Genomic DNA, 24,408 nt, shown 5'->3' with positions numbered 1-24,408 from the left:
GGAAAAGCTCTCGCACCCCGGGTATAACTCTTGGTTGGCATTTTTTAATAGTTTTTCATACTGTTCAAACTCCGCACTGTCTATTGGTGTAGGCACGTCATCTTCCCCTTCCTGATTGATGTTGGTCGATGCGAATGGAAAAGCATCCTGTATAATACCCATGACTTGATCATTAGGATCCACAATAGGTTCAACATTGTCCATTCTTGGGGCATTTGAAGACGAAGCATGGTCTACTTGTTCGCCGTGAAGGTTCCAAATGCTATATGTTTCAATCATTCCATTCCTTACTAAATGAAATCCAACATTTTCAATTGTCTCCCACAATGTGTTGTTACACCTCCTACAAGGACAACGGATTCTAGTTGCACCCGGGTTGTGTCTACGTGCAAACTCAATAAAATCCTCGATTCCATCCAAGTATTCGTTTGCGCATCTATTCGGGTTCTGTATCCACCTTCTGCTCATAATTCCTAAAACCACAATCACGACACAACAATCACAACAACTTCATACGAAGTTATAATGTCACCTTATGCCTCTGGTAAGGGCCCTATCCCATTCGGGAATGCATAGTCCTGTCACGTAACCTACGGCTACATGAGATTAGATTTCGACGTGGATTAATTTTGGCAGCATCTCGACACAGTTCTTGAAGTGGGCATAGGTATAAATACCTACGTACCACCCAAAGAACGTATCGAGATGACACCGAAATCTCCACAATCGAAACCTAATCCTGTAGCCGAAGATTATGTGACAACACTATGCATTACCAAACTGTCCAAATAATGGGACAATTCAAGAATTAATTGGACCGCAGTCATGCCTTACGCATCCATGCACGAAATCCAACTAATCTCGAATGGGAAACTACGTGTTACTAAACATAAAAATAAAAGTACGAAGTGAATTTCAATTAACTTCGTACATCACAACACATTGTGCTACGTCACGCACAATTTCACAACATTATACACATATAACTTCACACAAAAATTACAAACATAACAAACAAACTTTTACAATAACATACCTTCTCAATCGTTCTCCACCAATCACTAATCACAAATATCCCTAACGAGAACAAAATTAATAGCGTTAGTACGAATTTACATCAATACATTTAAACTAACGACAAAAAATACATACCCAATGAACGTACTGAATTCACAGCAGAGCAGCGGCAGGGGGAGTGAGAGAGAGGCAGAATGCAATTTTTGCATTCTGCCTATGCAATGGCAGATACTAATATGAAGAAGAAGGACTTTGCGCGACGAATAACTGAATTCGTCGCGCAAAATGCCGTCACGAAAACCCACTTTTCCGTCGCACAAAACAACATTTCCGTCGCGCAATTACGTGTCGACATCTGCTTTTTTGCGCGACGAATAATATCATTCGTCGCACAAACTTTCGTCGCGCAAATAATATTTTTCGTCGCGCAAGGTTTAAATTCCGTCGCGCAAGAATGCACGGGCATTAAACTTTACGCGACGAAGATATATCCGTCGCGCAAAACCAAAATTGATCCACCCTCCATTTTGGCGCCAAAAATAAGTATTCCTCGTTTTCTTACGCGACGGTACATTTTTTTGTTGCGCTAAGTTGTCTTTTGAGACGAAAACTCTCGTCGCGCAAACATTTTTACCTCCAAAAAAAGGAGCAAATTTTCTATCCATCTTTGCGCGACGAAAGCTTAGAATTGTCGCGCAATATTGTCATGCGCGACGATTTTTGTCGTCGCGCAAGATTTTGGCGGCAAAAAAAAAACCGGGTTTTTATCCACTACCTTTGCGCGACGAAATTAATTTAGGTCGCGCATAGATTGTTTGCGCGACGAATCTTTTTGTCGCGCTTGTTTTCTATTGTTGGCGCGACGGAATTTTTTTCCCGTCGCAATAGTGCTTTTTGCGCGACGAAAAAATGTTCGTCGCGCAAATAGTAAATCGTAGTAGTGATATCATATATAATGTCCCTTAGCATCCTTGGTTTTCCAAATATTCGGTCGTTTTCCCTTTGTAGTGATGGCAAAGAAACTCTGAGCATGACCTCAAAGGTAAAGGTGGCGTCGACCATAATTATTTTTACGAGCTCATGTTCATCAAATTTGACGGTTACTGCGTAAGAAGCACGAATTTGTGCTTGCCGTTCCATCATGTCTTTGAAAAGAACCTCCAGCTCTACCCCTGTTCGTTCAAGAAAGTCCTTCATGTACCGCATTTTATGCTCTTCCATGGCTTTTAGGCTTTCTCGACCATGGTGAAGGGGGCCAATTGAGACCACCTGAGGTGTATATATAGGCCTCGTTATTTACACCACGTAGTCGCTTTGGAACCTTGTAGATACAGCACTCAGAGGATAAGGGAGGCAGGTCGTTCAAATTATTTGTAAGTTCTTCCATATCTGTATCCCCACAGCCTGCAATCAAACATTGCATGGTCATGGTCAGATATACATATGTCGGATTATATGTTCTTTGCAATAAATAATAATATTTGGTGCAAAGGATTTAAATTAGATTATGTACAAGAAAGACTTACTAGAATCTCTGTTGCTTATTTACATGCAGCCAAATAAGAACAGGTTTCTTTATTCTTAGAACCCAAAGAAGAGTGATTACTTATTTCTGGAGCCGACCAAACCAGACATTATCTATTCCAGTTGAGTTTTATTCAGCCAATAAGAGTTAGTTGTAACTCTTATTTCAATAAAACTCAAATTCTTGTTTCTTCCTTTTACCCCTTTTAATCAGATTTTTCCAGTTTTATCCCTCTCTCTCTCTTTCTCCCGATTCTCTCTCTCCCGCGTCGTCCCTCCTCCTCCTTCGACTGCAAAACACACGGCCACCGTCACAGGCCACGGCCAGCTGCGAGACCGGACCCGAAACCTCCGACCAGACGTCGCCGACGTTACCCGACCCACCTCCAGCCGTCAGCCGCCGCCACGTCGTCGGGAAACACGAATTTCAGGCCGATTTTCGTCTGAAATTCCAGTCACTCGTTCTCTCTCCTCCGACCACTATTTCAGACAGGTGAGGTATGGTTTCTCATCCATTTTTCGAGTTCTAGCTGATGGTTCTATAGGTTTGGATTGATTTGCTGGGTAGGAATTGATTTTGAAAACCTAGGTTTTGGCCGGATTTCAAAATGAAATTCCGGCCAGTTGCCTCCCGAATTGGGCCTTCCCGTAGTTAAATGAAGTGATCCTGACCTTGAGTAGAAGCTAGGGTAGGAAGGGTGAGCTCGGGTGTGGAGTTTTTCCATTTCCGGAATTACTCTACACACCCACTCGCTGCCGGCGCGTGGGCGAGCCTGGTGAGGCGGCTATTTAACCCGATGAGATCCTTAGGTTGTCACGAGCGCATAGGAATTCGCGGATCTCAATTCGGATGTCGTTTGACTATCGAACGGATTTTCGCATATTGTGCGTTATCCGGGTTCGATAAGTTCCGACCGTTAGATCTTTCTCGAATTAAAATATGTTGTTCTAGGTATTCCTAGGACCGTATGGGACTTCACGAATTATGAATCGGAGCCCCGGATGTTCCAATTCAATAGTGCAAAGTTTGCGGGTTAGCGATAACCGTAAAATCGTGAACGATTCCTAAACCTGTAATCGGACCTTAGGATACCTTCTTCAACGTGCACGTATGGGGAATTTGGGGAATTAATCATTTAATTTGTGATTTCCACTTCGACGTAATTTTATATTAATTAACGGTTCGTATCTCGAAATAGTTGTTTCGACTGCGCGTACTCAGCAGGCAGGACCCTCACGTGGTCAAGCAGCGTGGGAATATCTGTGAGTGGACTTTGTTTTCAATCATATGCATGGTTTTTAATTGATGAAAGATTTTGCATAATGTTTTAATGGCTTTTTGAGTATATATTATATTCATGAGTTGATTATGGTGGTTGCATAGCGCTTGGCAATATATTGTGAGTTTGGCATTGTGGGTACTGAGAGTGCATTTTATATGGGTTGTGGGGAAGTATATTTATATATATTCTCTATAGACGAGATACTTGGATTGTTGAGAGAAGTTGTAGGATTACACTATGTAAGTACCTTCCCCAATTATCAGTCTCACTCGCGGCGTTGGATGTTCCGGCGTGTGAGACACTTTCCATATGCGGTGTTGGATGTTCCGGCATATGGAAAGACTTGTATAGAGTTTAGGATCATCACCATGGCGTTGGATGTTCCGGTGTGTGATGATCCAGTCTGCGAGCGTAGGACATAGTTTGGGAGCCACACATGGCGTTGGATGTTCCGGTGTGGGAGCTTTGGAGTTTCGTCCCCCGGTTGGACCGCTCATCCCTAGACGCAGGATAGCACCTGGAAATCCCGCGGACTAGTCAAACGATCCCCCAGTTGGATTGTTTCCCCGGTACCTAGGTGGTGTGATGAGTATAGCGTATAGCTATTTATAGTCATATTTATATATATGTATATTTATATGTATACGTATAGTTGAGGGAGTGAAGAATTAGAGTCTTGTGGTGGTTTGACAGGAGTTGTAAAATTGAGAGAATGGGATTCTTTTTGAAGGAGATAACTGGTGTTTTTTGAAAAGTTTTAATGAATCAAGTTTTGAGTAATTTAATTATTGAATTGTGAACCTGCATGACTTGAGCATTATTTTTACATGGTGGGGTTACTATATTGTTTTTAACTGCAAATCTGGTTTTTGTCCACTGACATATTTTCTGTTTTGCGCCCCCCAGACAGTAGTCGCTCCAGGAAGCGTGCAAGGGGTGTACGAGGCCCGAACTGTGAACCTTTCTAGTTAGGAACTGAGTAATTTCTTCTACTCAACTGTTCTTGTAATCTAAATTCAGTAGATGCTCTGTATCGCCCATGGTAGATTTTACTTGTGAGGCCGTAGGCCATTCTAGTATGACTTGTAGAATTGTGAAAGCATGCTGCTGGTTGGGATTTTCATTTTATGTTTGTTGCAGGTTGATTATTTTTGTTGGGATTGCCTAAATTACAGGGGAGACTCTGCCAAAATTTTGGCAGAAAGTCTCGAGTTTTTGGTAAGTGGGCCCGGCATCGGGAAGATGTCGGAACAAAGACGGGGTCCGCTTCGGTTTTCGAGAAATTCCGGGGCGGGTCCTGTCAGCTTGGTATCAGAGCATTAGGTTCATTTTCCTTCGACTATTGCACTTTTGTTGCATTGTTGATCTAATGATTTTGCGATTTCTTTGTGTAGAATCATGTCTGCTCGCAGAGCTAGAACAAGAGGTCGCGGTCAGAGATGGGGGCCGAATCCTCCACCTCCATCTCCGTCACCCCCTCCTTCACCACCAGTACCTTCGCCTCCACCATCCCCACCCGCTGGAGATAATGCTGTGGATATGAGGCATGTGCTCAGCCAGTTTACTCGCACAATGGCTACAGCCTTACGGGGAAGGCGCGGTACAGAAAGTTCTGAAATTAAGAGAGTTAAAGAACTTGGAGCAAAAGAATTCGTGGGTAGTACAGACCCAGCAGAAGCAGAATCATGGATTACTGATGTGGAAAGAATTTTTGAGGTTTTGGAATGCCCAGCTGAGGATAGAGTCCGCTTGGCTACCTTTCTACTCAAGGGCAATGCTTATCATTGGTGGAAGGCAGTAAAAAGAGGGTATGAAAATCCGGCTGCTATAAACTGGGAAGAATTTCAGCGAGTCTTTTCAGAACAGTTTTACCCACCTTCTTATAGACATGCAAAGAAGTCAGAGTTTCTTTACCTGAAACAGGGGTCTATGTCAGTAATGGAGTATGAACACAAGTTTAATGAGTTGTCCAGATTTGCTCCAGAGCTGGTTGCCACAGAGGAGGACAGATGTAGACGATTTGAGGAAGGTTTGTGGTGGGAAATTCAGGCAGTGATTACTGCTAACACTTATCCAAATATGAGGGCGTTGGCTCATGCAGTTGAAAGGGTGTCGAGGAAACTTGGTGGAAATGTGGGTAGGCGCCGTAGGGATACACCAGGAATTGGTGGGCCCAGTCAGGGTCCATCAAAGAGGGGAGGATCTAGTTCCAGTTCTGCTAGTGGTGGATGGTCAGAAGGACGGGGATCTAGTTCTAGTAGTGGGAGATCTGGTTCTCGTCCGGCTTGGACTCAGTATTCAGGCCACAGTCTACAGCTAGCACTGCCAGGGCTCCTTCCAGGCACACTGGGTTGACATGTTTTAATTGTGGACAGGTTGGGCACATTGCAAAGGATTGTCCCAGCTATACTCAGGGAGGTGGACCGAGTCAGAGTAATAGCCTGACATGCTACTTTTGTGGGCAAGTGGGGCATACTAAGAGAAGCTGCCCAATTATACTTCAGAATGACGCAGCAATTCAGGGAACTGGGGCCCAGCAGGGGCAAGGTATTATGGGTCAGAATCAGAATCAAGGTAGTGTCTCTTCCTCTGCAGCAGGGTCATCCAGTAGCAAGGCACCGTCATCTTCTAGAGGCAGAAGTGGTAGGCAATCAAGAGGTCAACCTGGGCGTTCCACTACTCAGGCCCGAGTGTTCTCTATGACTCAGCAAGAAGCATATGCTACCCCAGACGTGATTACTGGTATGATTCCGATTTTTGGTTATCTTGCACGTGTTCTAATTGACCCGGGGGCCACACACTCCTTTGTAGCACACAATTTCATACCGTATATCAGTATTAGACCCACACCTATAACAGGAAGTTTTAGTATTTCTCTACCTACGGGAGAAGTCTTGTATGCAGATCGGGTATTCAGAAATTGTTTTGTCCAAGTAGATGATGCATGGTTGGAAGCGAATTTAATTCCTTTAGATTTGGTGGATTTGGATATTATATTGGGGATGGATTGGCTAGAGAAACATCATGCATCAGTGGATTGTTTTCGGAAGGAAGTAACGCTTCGGAGTCCAGGACAACCTAAAGTTACTTTCCGTGGGGAGCGTAGAGTTCTCCCTACTTGTCTTATCTCTGCTATCACAGCCAAGAAGTTACTTAAAAAGGGTTATGAAGGGTACTTGGCGCATATTATCGATACTCGAGAGATCACCTTAAATTTGGAAGATATTCCTGTTGTTTGTGAATTCCCCAATATCTTTCCAGATGATCTCCCTGGTTTACCCCCTAAAAGGGAAATCGAGTTCACTATCGATTTTCTTCCGGGCACCAACCCTATTTATCAAACCCCCTATAGGATGGCGCCAGCTGAACTCCGGGAGTTGAAGATTCAATTACAGGAGTTAGTGGATCTTAGGTTTATCAGACCCAGTGTTTCACCGTGGGGTGCACCTGTGTTGTTCGTAAGGAAGCAAGATGGGACCATGAGGTTATGTATTGATTACCGGCAGTTGAATAAGGTGACGATACGTAACCGGTATCCGTTGCCTCGGATTGATGATTTGTTTGATCAGTTGAAGGGTGCTAAGTATTTTTCTAAGATCGATCTGAGATCAGGATACCACCAGTTGAGGATCAGGGAAGAGGATATTCCTAACACCGCGCTCAGAACACGGTATGGACATTATGAATTTCTGGTGATGCCGTTTGGACTGACGAATGCTCCAGCAGCATTTATGGATCTCATGAACAGAGTGTTCCGACCATACTTGGATCACTTTGTGATTGTGTTCATAGACGATATCTTGGTTTACTCCCAGACTTTGGAAGGGCATAAGAAGCATCTGAGGGTGGTATTGAGAACTTTGAGAAGGAAGCAACTTTATGCTAAATTTAGTAAGTGTCAGTTCTGGCTGGACATAGTGGTATTTCTAGGACATGTAATTTCAGCTGAAGGGATTTATGTGGATCCACAGAAAGTTGAAGCTATTGTGAATTGGGTACAATCCACCAGTGTGACAGAAATACGGAGTTTTCTGGGATTGGCAGGCTACTATCGTCGATTTGTGGAAGGGTTCTCTTCGATAGCAGCACCTCTCACACGGTTGACAAGGAAAGATATTGCATTTGAGTGGACAGAAGAATGTGAACAGAGTTTTCAGGAATTAAAGAAGCGATTAACCACCGCACCTGTTTTGGCTCTTCCGGATAATGCAGGAAACTTTGTGATCTACAGTGATGCATCTTTGCAAGGTTTGGGATGTGTTCTGATGCAACATGATCGGGTGATTGCTTATGCCTCGAGGCAACTCAAGAAGCATGAGCAGAATTATCCGGTTCATGATCTAGAACTTGCCGCAGTAGTGTTCGCTCTCAAGATTTGGCGGCATTATTTGTATGGTGAGACGTGTCAGATTTTCACTGATCATAAAAGCCTCAAGTATTTTTTCACTCAAAGGGAGCTTAATATGAGACAACGGCGTTGGTTGGAATTGATAAAGGATTATGACTGCACGATTGAGTATTATCCAGGCCGAGCTAATGTGGTTGCAGATGCATTGAGTAGAAAGACTACTGGAAGTTTGACTCATCTCAGGACAACATATCTTCCGTTATTAGTGGAACTGCGGAAGGATGGTGTGGAGCTGGAAATGACGCAACAGGGTGGAATACTTGCTAGTTTACATGTGAGACCCATTTTGGTGGAGCGGATAATTGTAGCCCAGTTGGGAGACCCGACACTTTGTAGAATAAGGGGAGAAGTAGAAAGTGGTTCACGGAAAGATTATGCAATAAGGGGAGATGGGGCGTTGGTAACGGGAACTCGCCTCCATGTACCAAAGAATGATTATCTGAAAAGAGAAATCCTGGAGGAAGCTCACTGTTCCACTTACACTATGCATCCAGGAAGTACCAAGATGTATCGAACCCTACGGGAATATTACTCATGGCCGCATATGAAGGGAGACATTGCCAAGTATGTAAGTAGATGCTTGATTTGTCAACAAGTGAAAGCTGAGCGACAGAAACCTTCAGGGCTTATGCAACCACTTCCAATTCCTGAATGGAAGTGGGAACGCATTACCATGGATTTTGTTTTCAAGCTTCCACGTACTTCCAAGGGACATGATGGAATTTGGGTGATAGTGGATAGACTCACCAAGTCAACCCATTTCCTACCCATTAAGGAAACTTATTCTCTGACGAAGTTGGCAAAACTTTTTGTGGATGAGATTGTGAGATTACATGGAGCACCTGTGTCCATTGTATCAGACAGGGATGCCCGATTCACTTCTCGATTCTGGAAGTGTTTGCAGGAAGCCATGGGTACTAGGTTGCAGTTCAGCACAGCTTTTCACCCACAGACTGATGGACAATCAGAAAGAACTATCCAGACTTTGGAGGATATGTTGAGGTCGTGTGTGCTGCAGATGAAAGATTCATGGGATACTCATCTTGCCTTGGTGGAATTTGCGTACAATAACAGTTATCATGCGAGTATAAAGATGGCTCCTTATGAGGCGTTATATGGGAGACAATGTAGGACTCCTATTTGTTGGAATGAAGTGGGAGATAAGAAGTTGGAAAAAGTGGATAGTATCCAAGCAACAACCGAGAAGGTGAAGATGATTAAAGAGAAGCTGAAGATCGCACAAGACCGACAGAAGAGTTATGCAGATAATAGGTCCAAGGATCTTGAATTTGCAGTTGGGGATTGGGTGTTTCTGAAGTTATCTCCTTGGAAGGGTGTGATGAGATTCGGGAAACGTGGGAAGTTAAGCCCTCGTTATATTGGACCCTATGAGATTACTGAACGCATCGGACCTGTTGCTTATAGACTTGCATTACCTGCAGAACTATCTCAAGTCCATGATGTATTTCATGTATCTATGCTTCGGAAATATATGTCAGACCCTTCTCATATTTTAGAATATCAACCGGTGGAGGTAGAAGAAGATTTGTCATATGAAGAGCAGCCTGTGCAAATCCTGGATAGGAAAGAGCAAATGTTGCGCTCCAGATTTATTCCAGTAGTGAAGGTTCTGTGGAGAAGCCAAACCGTGGAAGAAGCTACATGGGAGCCTGAAGCGCAAATGAGGGTCAAGTACCCTTATCTCTTCCATTCATAGGTACGTGAATTTCGGGGACGAAATTTTTATAAGGGGGGTAGATTGTAACACCCCGACTCCAAATTAAGTGTTTATTTTAATCGATTTAATTAAAATTACCAATTTACCCTTGGGGTAGGGGTAAATTGGTCACTTTCTTATCCGAAAGGATTTTGGGACCACGAATGATATTTCTGGGTAGGTGGTACTGAGACGAATTCGTAGACACGTGGTAGGCTTGTTTCGGAGTTGTAACGAAAAAGTTACGGGCAAAACAGTATCAGTGGCAAACTTGTAAATATTTCAAAAAGGGTTAGAGTAAAAAATCAGATTTTTCCAGTTTTATCCCTCTCTCTCTCTTTCTCCCGATTCTCTCTCTCCCGCGTCGTCCCTCCTCCTCCTTCGACTGCAAAAGGCACGGCCACCGTCACAGGCCACGGCCAGCCGCGAGACTGGACCCGAAACCTCCGGCCAGACGTCGCCGACGTTCCCCGACCCACCTCCCGCCGTCAGCCGCCGCCACGTCGTCGGGAAACACGAATTTCAGGCCGATTTTCGTCTGAAATTCCAGTCACTCGTTCTCTCTCCTCCGACCACTATTTCAGACGGGTGAGGTATGGTTTCTCATCCATTTTTCGAGTTCTAGCTGATGGTTCTATAGGTTTGGATTGATTTGCTGGGTAGGAATTGATTTTGAAAACCTAGGTTTTGGCCGGATTTCAAAATGAAATTCCGGCCAGTTGCCGCCCGAATTGGGCCTTCCTGTAGTTAAATGAAGTGATCCTGACCTTGAGTAGAAGCTAGGGTAGGAAGGGTGAGCTTGGGTGTGGAGTTTTCCCATTTCCGGAATTACTCTACACACCCACGCGCTGGCGGCGCGTGTGGCGACGCGTGGGCGAGCCTGGTGAGGCGTCTATTTAACCCGATGAGATCCTTAGGTTGTCACGAGTGCATAGGAATTCGCGGATCTCAATTCGGATGTCGTTTGACTATCGAACGGATTTTCGCATATTGTGCGTTATCCGGGTTCGATAGGTTCCGACCGTTAGATCTTTCTCGAATTAAAATATGTTGTTCTAGGTATTCCTAGGACCGTATGGGACTTCACGAATTATGAATCGGAGCCCCGGATGTTCCAATTCAATAGTGCAAAGTTTGCGGGTTAGCGATAACCGTAAAATCGTGAACGATTCCTAAACCTGGAATCGGAGCTTAGGATACCTTCTTCAACGTGCACGTATGGGGAATTTGGGGAATTAATCATTTAATTTGTGATTTCCACTTCGACGTAATTTTATATTAATTAATGGTTCGTATCTCGAAATAGGTGTTTCGACTGCGCGTACTCAGCAGGCAGGACCCTCACGTGGTCAGGCAGCGTGGGAATATCTGTGAGTGGACTTTGTTTTCAATCATATGCATGGTTTTTAATTGATGAAAGATTTTGCATAATGTTTTAATGGCTTTTTGAGTATATATTATATTCATGAGTTGATAATGGTGGTTGCATAGCGCTTGGCAATATATTGTGAGTTTGGCATTGTGGGTATTGAGAGTGCATTTTACATGGATTGTGGGGAAGTATATTTATATATATTCTCTATAGACGAGATACTTGGATTGTTTAGAGAAGTTGTAGGATTACACTATGTAAGTACCTTCCCCAATTATCAGTCTCACTCGCGGCGTTGGATGTTCCGGCGTGTGAGACACTTTCCATATGCGGCGTTGGATGTTCCGGCATATGGAAAGACTTGTATAGAGTTTAGGGTCATCACCATGGCGTTGGATGTTCCAGTGTGTGATGATCCAGTCTGCGCGCGTAGGACATAGTTTGGGAGCCACACATGGCGTTGGATGTTCCGGTGTGGGAGCTTTGGAGTTTCGTCCCCCGGTTGGACCGCTCATCCCTAGACGCAGGATAGCACCTGGAAATCCCGCGGACTAGTCAAACGATCCCCCAGTTGGATTGTTTCCCCGGTACCTAGGTGGTGTGATGAGTATAGCGTATAGCTATTTATAGTCATATTTATATATATGTATATTTATATGTATACGTATAGTTGAGGGAGTGAAGAATTAGAGTCTTGTGGTGGTTTGACAGGAGTTGTAAAATTGAGAGAATGGGATTCTTTTTGAAGGAGATAACTGGTGTTTTTTGAAAAGTTTTAATGAATCAAGTTTTGAGTAATTTAATTATTGAATTGTGAACCTGCATGACTTGAGCATTATTTTTACATGGTGGGGTTACTATATTGTTTTTAACTGCAAATCTGGTTTTTGTCCACTGACATATTTTCTGTTTTGCGCCCCCCAGCCAGTAGTCGCTCCAGGAAGCGTGCAAGGGGTGTACGAGGCCCGAACTGTGAACCTTTCTAGTTAGGAACTGAGTAATTTCTTCTACTCAACTGTTCTTGCAATCTAAATTCAGTAGATGCTCTGTATCGCCCATGGTAGATTTTACTTGTGAGGCCGTAGGCCATTCTAGTATGACTTGTAGAATTGCGAAAGCATGCTGCTGGTTGGGATTTTCATTTTATGTTTGTTGCAGGTTGATTATTTTTGTTGGGATTGCCTAAATTACAAGGGAGACTGTCAAAATTTTGGCAGAAAGTCTCGAGTTTTTGGTAAGTGGGCCCGGCATCGGGAAGATGTCGGAATAAAGACGGGGTCCGCTTCGGTTTCCTGTCAACATCAGCTGTACCGGTGCAGCCAGTAATCCAAAGGCCAGTATTGCATTTTAAAAATGAAGGGCTAAGATTGAATGACCGGAAGACTTGTTGTGCCTTTTGTTACTAAATATCACGTGACATACACGTGACTGAGAAAACAAGTAAAAAGCTTCAACAAAAGTGCGGAAGTCCTCACGTGCACTGGAGCTGCTTATCTCTGCGATCGATCTCTCTCTTGGAAATCCAATCCTCATCTGTGTCCCCAAATCAGAATCTGGGAGTCTCACCTCTGCCGACGCCGAGATGCAACAGTCATCGGACATCGCCGATTCCGGAATCACCATCCACGCAAGGTTTGCCTGCTTAGTTGTCTTCTTTTTCCATCGGTTCAATTCAGAAGATTACTCGGTTTTTGTCTTTGAAGAATCTTTATCAAGAAGCTTGGAAGCAATTGGGTTTTGGGGTTGATACATCTGGCAGATCACCACATGCTCTCCATTTGTTTGCTGAAATGTCACACTCATGTTGGGTATGCAATGGCGGTACTGCACTTCTTGATTTTGATCTTGGCTACCATATGGGCATTCGAGACGATGGTGGTGGTGAGTTTCTCACGAGTTGCTTCATTGGAGGGTTGATGGCAGAGAGCTTCGCCAGGACTTGTACTTGCTTCGTTTTGTTCCTGTTCAAGAAGCCTCTACGCCAAATCTAAAATTGCTCAAGGTTATACAGGGCTTTATCAAGAATTGTTCAGTTGTCATTTTCCTTGATTCTGGTAGTTCACGAAATTTCATTGGTTTGGCACTATTCAAATGGTTAGGGTCCAGGATTATGATTGTGTCCACACTGTTTTTACTCTTCCGTTGGGTAATTGCATTCTTGATTTTGATGTTGGCTACCTTCTGGGCATACGTGGCCAAGGTGGTGGATTTGAAGTTGATAATGGGCATACTGGAAAAGAAGAAAATTTCTGCAAGGTTTATGGCTATGAGCTTGAGTCATTGAGAGCTTTACTTCTTTCTCCCAGGGCTCATTCCAAAGGACTTGGAGCCATTGATGTGTTAGTGAGCTTTCCAATAATTGGGGAGTTTTATGTGGGTGGGCTGCCAATCCAGCAGCAGTGAGACCATGAGCATTGTTTGGTTCAGCATCTCTGTAATTGCATGCTCTGATGGTGGCCTTGTTCAAGCCAACCAATTAATATATTGCTACAACAATATGAGTTCAATGGCACACATCCATCACTGAAATGGCAGCAACTTGTTGGTTCGAATTCCAGAATTTCATCCTTGAGGACAAGGATTGTTTTTGTGGGGAGGGTAGATAGGAATCTCTATATAAGCTGGAACTAGCTTAGTTGTTAACCATTAGTTAGGCTATGCTTAGTTGACAGTTGGTTAGGTTAACTCTATATTAACTAAGTGAGTCTGTATTTGAGGGAGTTAGTTGAGAAATTGTATCTTTTTCTTTGTGAAAGAAATAATATCATTGCTCTTGAGATATTGAGTTAAAGTAGAAGGCAGGTACTATCAATTTATACAAGAACCGCTAAAACTCTAAACCTAAGATCGAAGTGGAGGATAACGCAGAGGCCAATGCACAATGATGGCTTCCTGCACACACTAGGCTTCACTTTCTCACCTGCTTCCCGTGTAATCTCTCTCTCTCTCTCTCTCTCTGAAATAATTGGGCAAAAATAAAACTAAATGCATACGAAACTCCAATTCTCAATTTGTGCTTTGATCCTTCTTATCTGTTTGGCTGCAGAGGGTGCAACTTGAGAGTGGAAAATTCAATGTTTTCCAACTCCTCCTTTAGGCCACAGGTTACAAATTGTTGTCATTTGTCAGTGTGTTTTTTTAGCTTCTTCCCAATTTGGTTTTAATTATAAACATTTTGCAGGTAACTTCCGGAATGCAAAAAATGGCAGCAGTTGGCGAATGTAGTGCCGAAGGAAATTGGTACGAAGGGGAAAACTCCAATTGACTGCTTGCGTAATCTTTCTTGTTAATAGTGTGAATTATATGACAAAACAAAGAAATTTAATTTGGGAACCCAATTTTAGAGTTTTCACATGTCTAAATTGAAATGTTTTTGTAAGTGAAAGCTCATCATGAAAAAGGTATGGAGTTATGTAAGTTATCGTAAACTCATGTTTTCATACTCTCTCTCTCCCTAAACCCAGGTTTTGGATGCACAGTTCTGTTTCTAATTTCTTTTTTGAGATCTTATTTCTTATTTATGTGACATGTAGTCTTGGTTAGAGAAAATAGATTATATGACATTTAATTTTCTATAGCTTTTAGGTAGTAGTAGATTATCCGTATTGTCATGCAAATGAACACACACAAAAAAGAGGCCCTCTAGCCAAAAAGAGGAAATTTGGTGATCTTTGCATACATTATAAGAGTGTGATCCAATGAGCCTTCTGGTAAAAACAACAAAGTTAAAAACCAAAAGAAGGGCGGAATGTGAAAATACCTGTAGGATATCTATATATGCCTGGAGAATGTTAAACAAGCTAATTCGAATTTTTGCAATAAATAATGATCAACCTTTGAAGCAGGATTGATATTAGTTATCAATCCTGAGATGTGCAAAGCTTAAAATAAAAGAACACGCAGAGAATTATTTTACGTGGTAAAACCCCACCTCTGGGGAAAATCCACGGGACTCCTCAGTCCAACTCAAATCCACTATAGAACGATGATTACAAGAAGTACTCACACACTTATCCTAGACTCATTCTAGATAATGTTTACCGACTTCTTCGTAACTCAACTTCTGTCACGGGATGATCTTCGACACTCCTTATGTTGAACGCAATACTGGCCACGATTGCTTCAAGCTCGCCGGAGGAAAACCGCCACCACGGTTTTGGTGCACTCAACCGTATGAGTCACCGACATGCATATGAATGCAATATGAATGATTAAAGTGTTTGATAAATCACCAAGTAAACATGGAACACTTGATGATTTATCTCAAATATGTGCACAACAGCTTTTGCTTAAGAATTCTATATGCTTAACCCAATATCAAAAACTATGAAAAACCAAAGAGATGCAAGCTGCTTTTATTCAAAGCTTCCTATACCTAGTCAGATGGCCGCACACGAGTACCAAACCCACTTCAATTATAACTGAGAACTTTTAGCTTAATTTGGACTCTTAAGAAGACCACAATTGGTTTTCCAACATGAATATTAGTTCAATATGGATTCTTATTGAAAAACGCCAACCAATCAATTTTTAATAGAAAAACAATATCTATTAAAACAAAAAAACTCAAACTAGGAATCCTATAATGAATGCATGATTATGTCATGATTTACCTGAAATCAAGTTTCTCATATCGGTCAAGTCAAGCCTCGGATGTATGGGGTTGAATGAGTTGTGCCAAAACGTCCAGTAACAATTCTTCACACACTAATTTTCAACCTATGCTAGAGTCTAGGAAATGACAATACAATTTGCATACTAACAGAATGCAATTGCATATTGTAAACTAAGAATTGCAAACAGACATTACGAAATTGCATACATATGTATGCAATTGCATATTGTAAAATGAGAATTGCACATAGATGCTACAAAATTGCATACAGGTTTATGCATATGCATATTATAAACTGAGAATTGCACACATGTGCTATCAAATATGCGATATATGCCCAAAAACCATTAAACATGGCTAAATTGTTGATCTAGTCCTTGAACTTGTACCCAATTTTCAATTTATCTCATGACATTTTTTTTTATAAAATTAAGGATATGAATTTGTCTTTATCGCCAATATCTTCCCTGCCGTTTAATTACCTAACATTTCATCCAATCTGTCATTAAATATGAGGGAAAATTGGTCATTTCATACGTTAAAAATAATTGAATTATGTAAAATAAGATAATATGAAAGGATGTTAAATATATGCCATAAAGCCAAACACGTGATGTTGCTTTCTTTTCTGGATATTTCACCATCATTTATGGGTAAAATCGTTGTTTTCAACTATGATATTTAGTCTAAAATCATAATAGCACAATAATACTTGGAATATGGTTCGTATCAGGGCTATGCAATGAGACTCGATATAAGAAGACTTCTCATACTTTCACTTCATGTCATAAACATTCATGATCATATATTATCAATTGGGCATTGATCATAATCGAAAGAGTCCAATTTTCTTTTTCATCAATTCAATGTGGCTTAATCTGTAATAACCCAAACCAAAATATCTAGAAAGAAAGAAAATATCTAAAAAGTAAGGTAGAATTATGTAGAAAAGTCCTTGAAACCTTGTGAACGTTAGAAATGCTCTGATATCTAGTTTTAGTGGAAAACTGGAATTGATGAATACTTGGGTATTCTGTCCTGGCAGTTGGTGTAGCTTTACTTGATTGTTTAACAGGTGGAAATTTTTTTGGGATTGGTCAAAATACAGGGGAGACTCTGCCGAAATTTCGGCAGAAGTCTAAGGAAAATCTGAAAAGGAATTTAAGACGAGAAGGGTAAAAAGGTCTTTTGTGCCCGACATTCGCCAGATGTCGGACACGCACAGGATTCGACTCGAATTCCAAAGCGGAAATTGGGTCGGGTCCTGTCATAATCAATCGATCATTAAGTAATAATTTTTGTTGAAAGTTTTTAAATTTATATTTGTATCAACAATCATATGTTTGATATTATATATTTTTTTCAATTAACAATGTTGTAATAATTGGAGACAATCAACAAAGTTCAATTTTATTCCCAATAGTTCATTGGGTTAAATTAGTAGTAAATCACGAAAGTTATATTGAGTAATTTATGCCAACAAACCTACCTAACGAAAGCTAAGTGACTCGTTCGTCGGGTAAATGATGTTGCCCGTTGACCACATTACCCAACGAACTCCATGATTTACTCAACAAACAAGGTATTTTACTTCGAGGAAGTAAGGGGTGCATTCGTTGATTAAAATTGGCCATTCCTCGTGAAATTGGACCCAACTAACTTACTTTTTCAAACAAATACTACTTGTTCACGCGAACGCAAGGGCTGCGTTCGTTGAGTGAAGTTGCCCGTTCTCCGTAAAAATGAGTCTAACTAACTTACTTTTTAAACAAACGGGCTATTTGTTCTTGCTTTTGTTGACTAAAGTTGCCTGTTCTTCGGAAAAATGGGCCTCACTAACTTCTTTTTCAAACAAACGGGCTATTTTGTTCACACGAACGCAATGGGTTTCATTTTTTGAGTAAAGTTGCCTATTCTTCGGAAAAATAGGCCCAACTAACTTATTTTTTCAAACAAACGGGCTATTTATTCATTCAAATGCATGGGTTGCGTTTGTTGAGTAAAGTTGCCCATTCTCTGGAAAAAAGGGCCCAACTAATTTACTTTTTCAAACAAACGGACTATTTATTCACACCAACGCAGAGGTTATGTTCGTTGAGTAAAGTTGTCCGTTCCCCGGAAAAATGGTCCAAACTAACTTACTTTTTCAAACAAACGAAGGCCAACAAAGTTACTTTTTTAAACCAACAGGGTATTTTTTCAAATGAACGCAATACGTGCGTTCTTGGAGACAAGTTACCCGTTCGCCGAAAACATGCCCCAACCACCTTACTTTTTTAAACAAACGAGATATTTTTTCACACCAACGCAATAGCTGCGTTCGTTGAGGAGAGTTTTCTGTTCGCCGAAAAAATATATCCAACCAACTCACTTTTTCAAACAAACGGGCTATTTGTTCACGTAAACGCAGGGGTTGCGTTCATGGAGTAAAGTTGCTCGTTCTTCTAAAAAATGGGCCAAACTAATTTACTTTTTCAAACAAACGGGCTATTTGTTCACGTAAACGCAGGACTTGTGTTCATTGAGTAAAGTTGCCCGTTCCCCCAAACAAAGGGGCAAAACTAACTTACTTTTTCAAACAAACGGGCTATTTGTTCATGTAAACGCAGGGGTTGCGTTCGTTGAGTAAAGTTGCTCCTTCTTCGGAAAAATTGGCCCAACTATCTTACTTTTTCAAACAAACTGGCTTTTTGTTCATGCGAACGCAATGGGTTGCGTTCGTTGAGTAAACTTGTCTGTTTCCTAAAAAATGGGCCCAACTAACTTACTTTTTCAAACAAATAGGCTATTTGTTCACGCGAACGTAGGAGTTGCATTTGTTAAGAAAAGTTGCCCGTTCCTCGGAAAAATGGGCCAAACTAACTTAATTTTTCAAATAAACGGGCTATTTGTTCACGTAAACGTAGATGTTGCGTTTATTGGGTAAAGTTGCCCATTTCCCTGAAAAATGGGCCCAACTAAATTACTTTTTCAAACAAACGGACTATTTGTTCACGTAAACGTAGAGGTTGCGTTTGTTGGGTAAAGTTGCCCATTCCCCTGAAAAATGGGCCCAACTAACTTACTGTTTCAAACAAACGGGTTATTTGTTCACGCGAACGCTGAGGTTGCGTTCGTTGAGTAAAGTTGCCCGTTCTCCGGAAAAATGGGCCAAATGAACTTACTTTTTCATACAAACGGGATATTTATTCATGCGAACGCAAGGAGTGTGTTCGTAGAGTAAAGTTATCCGTTCCTCGGGAAAATGGACCCCACTAACTTTCTTTTTCAAACAAACGCACTATTTTTTCACGCGAACGCAAGGGTTGTGTTCGTTGAGTATGTTGCGTTCATTTGATAAAGTTAAATGTTGGTATGTTCGGTAAGAAAAAATAAGAGTTCATGAGAAAGAAGAAGACATGATTTTTAATTTTTTATGTTGTTTTGTTTTGTTTTGAGTCGAAGAAATTATTATTATTATTTTTTAAAGAAAAAGCATATGGGTGTGATATATACTATTGTTAATTTAATTGGATTGTCCCCTTATATTTTTTCACGTGCTTCTTTTTAAAACTATTTAAAATTTTGTTCTTATAATAAAAAGAGAATAAAATTACAAATATATTCACATAACTAAGACTCAAACCTAGACCAACTCAAACCTAGACCTTGTACCAAAGGATATGCACTAGAAACCAAATCCACAAAATAAAATTTTGTGTCAATGTGCGGCACGTTGGAGTATATATACAGTTGTTATAATATTAATATATATTACATAAAGTAAAAGAAATTCGGAGGTCCTAAAAAATTAGGAGCCCTATGCAGTGGCACCACTTGCATCATGCCAAGGCCTCCCCTGCCTACTAGTTCGGTTAATCCTAATTTTTAATACAATCATTGATAATGTACATAACATTTATGAACATTTTACACCAAAATTACGTATTTCAATGCTTATATTTGTCATTTTTGTTGATTTTTTCCCGATACCTAAAACGATAACGATATATTCCTCGAAATTTCCATAAATTGGAGGCCCTATATTATCTGCACGGCCGATATTTCAATCCTTGACCTTACCTTTGTGAGGTGCAGAAATTAGACCCAGCAATATTGCACACGACCCGTTAACATGACACGAATTCGCATCAAATTATCAATATTTGGGTTGAACTTAATGGGTCGGGTTGAAAACGAGTGAACCCATTAAGCTAACGAGTCGTGTCGGGTCAATTTGCGAATATTGCATCCACCCGTTAAGGAGAGTAATTCTGTATTTTTTTTAAATATATATTTTTTAAATATCTCATATCCCCAACATCATGCCTTTTTAAAAAAAATAAAATAAAATTCTTTCTTATTTTCCTTCTCTCTCTCTCTCTCTCTCTCTCTCTCTAATATTATTTTTCCTTCATTCCACTTCCTCTCTTCGTCGACTTTCTCATCTCCCCCTCTCTTTTTTTCTCTTCTCTACATTCCTCAATCTCTCACTTTTTTCCTGTTCTTCTCCCCTTTCGGAAATTGTCCATCTCTCCCCTCCATTTTTTTTTCTTCTCTTCTTCTCTCCCTTTTTTTCTTCTTCTTCTTCTTATTCTCTCCATCTCTTTCTTTTCTCTCCATTTTTTTCTTCTCTTCTTCTCTCCCTCCCTTTATTTTTTTTTAATTATATATAAATAATCTAATCAACCAACATTTTGCTTCTCTTGTTTTATCATTATGCAAGACTAATCCTGAACTTGTAGATTTTTGGATGGTGTTTATGAAAGATGAAAATTGGGAGAAAAAGGGCAGAGATAGGGGGTTGCTAGCTTGTTTTGGGATATATATATATATATATATATATATTTCCTAGTTTATTCTTAATGGGTTGTGTTTGAGTATGGTATTTCTCACCTGTTAGCTTAACTGGTCGTGTCGTGTCAACCCATTAAATTAACGGGTTAACACGAACATGACCCCAAATCCATTTGCCAGGTCTAGCAGAAATTGGATTCATCACTATCCACGTTAAGGGTAATGATTAAAATATCGATCTCGAGTATAAGAACCTGAAAACCATTTGAGTTCCAAAAACCTGAAAAAGTTTCACTTGCTTATTAAATCTACACTAGTTTGTCTACTTACGAGAGTGAAATTTGTTTGTACAAATGATAATAATTGCATATATAGGGTCAACTATTGCATAAATGGTATGCAATTGCATATCCTGGTTTACAAAAGTCATTAAAAATGAATTTTATTCAAGTTTAGGCTTTAAAGAGACTGCGCAATTGCACGTCCCATGATACAAAAACTAGACAGCGGTGTACAATTACCCTTTCCTCCATCTGTTTTGTTTGTAATCAATCAACAACCAACATAACCAATGGGGCATTGGTTAATTTATGTTAATTCACTTCTGCAAAGCTTCATAACTCATTCAGTAGCAAAACCAAGCTAAACCTAATAATAAAATAAATATTAAAAAATAAATTGAAAATTGAAATTGCAAACTAATTAAAATAAATATAATTACATACAACCTGCAAATCTATCCATTGTAACATGATATTTAAATCACAATAAAAATTACATTTAAAACTAAAAATACTCAAAATGAACTAAGTTATCTAGCACTTAGAAGATCACGAGCAATTAGAAGATCACGAGCAATTAGAAGATCACGAGCAACACAGTATAAGAAAACCTTTATGGGAAATCCATCCTTACTATATGGCACTTTATGGGAACAACATATGGCGCATAACCATTTTCTCAAGTCCTCACTATATGGCACTTTATGGGAACAATGGTTGTTGTTCATTAAAAGCAGAAGACATCAGAGTAAGAAATAAATAAAACTTCACAATTGAAAATCACCCTCATGATGTTACTCTGACATTACTTAATTACAAGATGTAGATGAAGCGTTTGTGAATTGTTACATGAAAGAGTATCACTTGCGTACTTAAACCCTTTCCAAACATCCTATACATATCATGCATTTATCTGATACATCTCACATGGGAAAGCATGAACTCATTATAACACAATAGATTTCTACATGCCTATTCATGGAAACTATCCAACACCAATCCAGATTACCTGTTTATATACCACCTGTGATACAGTTTTTTGAAATCAAGAGCACACCAACATTACTTAATTGTCAACTCCAAATAAAAGAAAATCATAGAGCATTTCGGTACACGGTACACTATCCACTAGAAGATCTGTAGATTGATAAATTAACCGTCCACAAATGCCAAAACATCATGTAAGACCTAATATATTTTTAAAAAATAATTGAACCTGACATAAATAATTAAAAAGGTTTTACCAGTCACTTGTAGGTGCCAACATGGAAATTAAATTGAGAGCATGGAACTTAAGGCACTCAACAACTTGGGTTGTGTTTTAACTAGGCAACAACAGATGTTTGATACCACATTTGAAGAAAACTATGAGCTTTAAGAAGTGAGCAAGAGAAAAAATAGAAGTAGCCTTACACTGTCTTGAACCATATCCTGCCTTGCCCACCACAGAAAAGCACCCACACCAACAATTGCTACAAGCACTGCAAGGAGCTGGATGTGGAAAGGCATCAATTTCATTAGAGATATAATCCTACATGCTGATGTCAGAGTCAAAAATAAAAATGATTATATTAGAAACAAAAATAGTATAAAACTACCTGTTTTTTTTTTCAGAAATGTAAAGGAACTAAGATTTGTGAGAAGAACCCCAAATCAGTTGCTAAATGAAAGAGAGTACGCAAATGGAAACAATTGCATCCAAAATCCAACCAAGCTGCCTCTAGCAGTAGCTCCGTCATCTTTCCCACCACCACCTCCACCACCATTAAACCCAAACCCCTGATTGAACCTCACCACAACCTCTCTTTTCATCTTCTTCTTCTTCTTCTCTTTCTTCTTCTCTAACTGGTATCTCAATGCTCTATTTTCTTTGATGACTAAGATGAATGAATTTTTTTTACAATAAAATGAAATCTTACGCTACGATTAAAAAAATCTAATTTAATAGATTAGAGAACCTCATATTAATTTTTATTTTAAAAAAAGGACAAGGGAAAATTTGAAGGAAGAAAAATTTACAAAACCCAAACTTGTTGCTCTAAATAAATTAAAAAATAAGAGAGAAAAAACAAAGAAACAACAACGAAGAGAAGCCAGATGCGTGGGAACTAAAATCTCCCAGCCAGATGCATGTGAATTGAAATTGAATTTGAATGGTGATGGGGTATTGTCTTTGTCCCCAACGTTGATGGTCAAGCTTTGGCCTGAAATTTTGTTGTACCACGTGAAAGTGATGAGGAGCTGCTTCTGGGTGAGAGTTTGGCTCTGTCTACCCACTTTCCCTTTCTCTGTCTCTACAATTCTCACCAAGCAAGAGACCCTCAAAGAAGAATCCACAAAACAGCACACAATCTCTCATTTCAACATTACTTAAATTCACACACAGGCATGCACAGAGTTCTTTTTCTAAACATTTCTACTCAACTTGCGAACTATTTCAATAACAGAAAGCTGAAGATTTAGTAGATGAAACGCAGCAATTTATTTCCCAGAATTAGAAAACAATGCAATAAATCCATGAAAATGAAAAGTAATCTATAAATTAGTATAAAGGTCCCATTTGAGATGATGGATTCATATTTTCCTCAACATGAACACTCTAAATATTTCTCATAATTATCAAATTGACCAACTCACAATTCTCAAATTCCATTTGATTGCTTTATGAATTTCCAATCCCAATACCTTAAATTTATCACAAAAGCCAAAATGAACAAGCAATAGAGAGATAATAACATACGGGCAGTAGGAATTGGAGAAGACGGCAATCTTGTTGAGTAGATGACGTTTTGTACGAACGCCGAAGGCGAAGTTGAAGCCTCCACGACGATGACGTTTCCCAACAATATCAGCGCCGCTGCCGCTGCTGCCGTGAACGCAGCACCACCCAACAACTCTAACGCATCTTCACACGACGACACAACGATCGCAGGTCCGAAAGGCCGACGCAGCTCTGAGACGATTCAAGCGAGTCCGACCCGTCCTCTGCCACCGGTTTGCGCCGTCGAGACTATCCAGCTCCACAATACAGAGGAGTAGGACGAGCGACAGTTCAGAGCAAGCTGAAGAACGAGCGCGTGGTTTTGTTTTCCTTCTTTTAACCTGTTACCCAAAACAGCCGGTTCCTCTTGTTTTTAAAAAACATCACGTGCCTATCATGTGAGCGGCTGTACCTATACAGCTGATGCACCACAGAAGCAAGGACTTGGGTTGACCTGAATAAGACAAATCCATCACAGACCTTCCATTCTTACTTCTTTTTTTTTAATTTATTTATTTGTTCTCTTTTTGTTCTTCATCCAGTTGCATATTCCAAAGAAAGAAAACCACAGGCATGCAATGCAAGCTCTTTTCCCATGTTTTCCTCTGTTTTTATCCTATTTTTCTACTTTAAAAAAAAAAAAAGATATGTGGA

General features: G+C 40.3%; 2 long non-coding RNA genes across 3 annotated transcripts; one reads left to right on the top strand and one right to left on the bottom strand.

Moving 5' to 3' along the window:
* LOC109950556 lies at positions 12,205–14,717 on the top strand. Its single transcript, XR_002272790.1, has 4 exons — positions 12,205–12,318; positions 12,480–14,252; positions 14,368–14,425; positions 14,503–14,717. It is a non-coding gene; the product is annotated as an uncharacterized LOC109950556 (long non-coding RNA).
* Positions 21,404–24,078, bottom strand: LOC109946309. 2 transcript variants are annotated; one of them, XR_002269510.1, is made up of 2 exons: positions 23,734–24,078; positions 21,404–22,484 (listed from the first exon to the last, which is right to left on the bottom strand). It is a non-coding gene; the product is annotated as an uncharacterized LOC109946309 (long non-coding RNA). The 2 variants fall into 2 exon arrangements; XR_002269511.1 differs by lacking the exon at positions 23,734–24,078 and adding an exon at positions 22,592–22,973.

Source organism: Prunus persica, chromosome G8, assembly GCF_000346465.2.
Source record: "Prunus persica cultivar Lovell chromosome G8, Prunus_persica_NCBIv2, whole genome shotgun sequence".
In the NCBI taxonomy this organism is placed as follows: Eukaryota; Viridiplantae; Streptophyta; class Magnoliopsida; order Rosales; family Rosaceae; genus Prunus; species Prunus persica.
The sequence above is the reverse complement of the archived record's forward strand: the minus strand, read 5'-3'. Positions and strand labels throughout refer to the sequence as shown.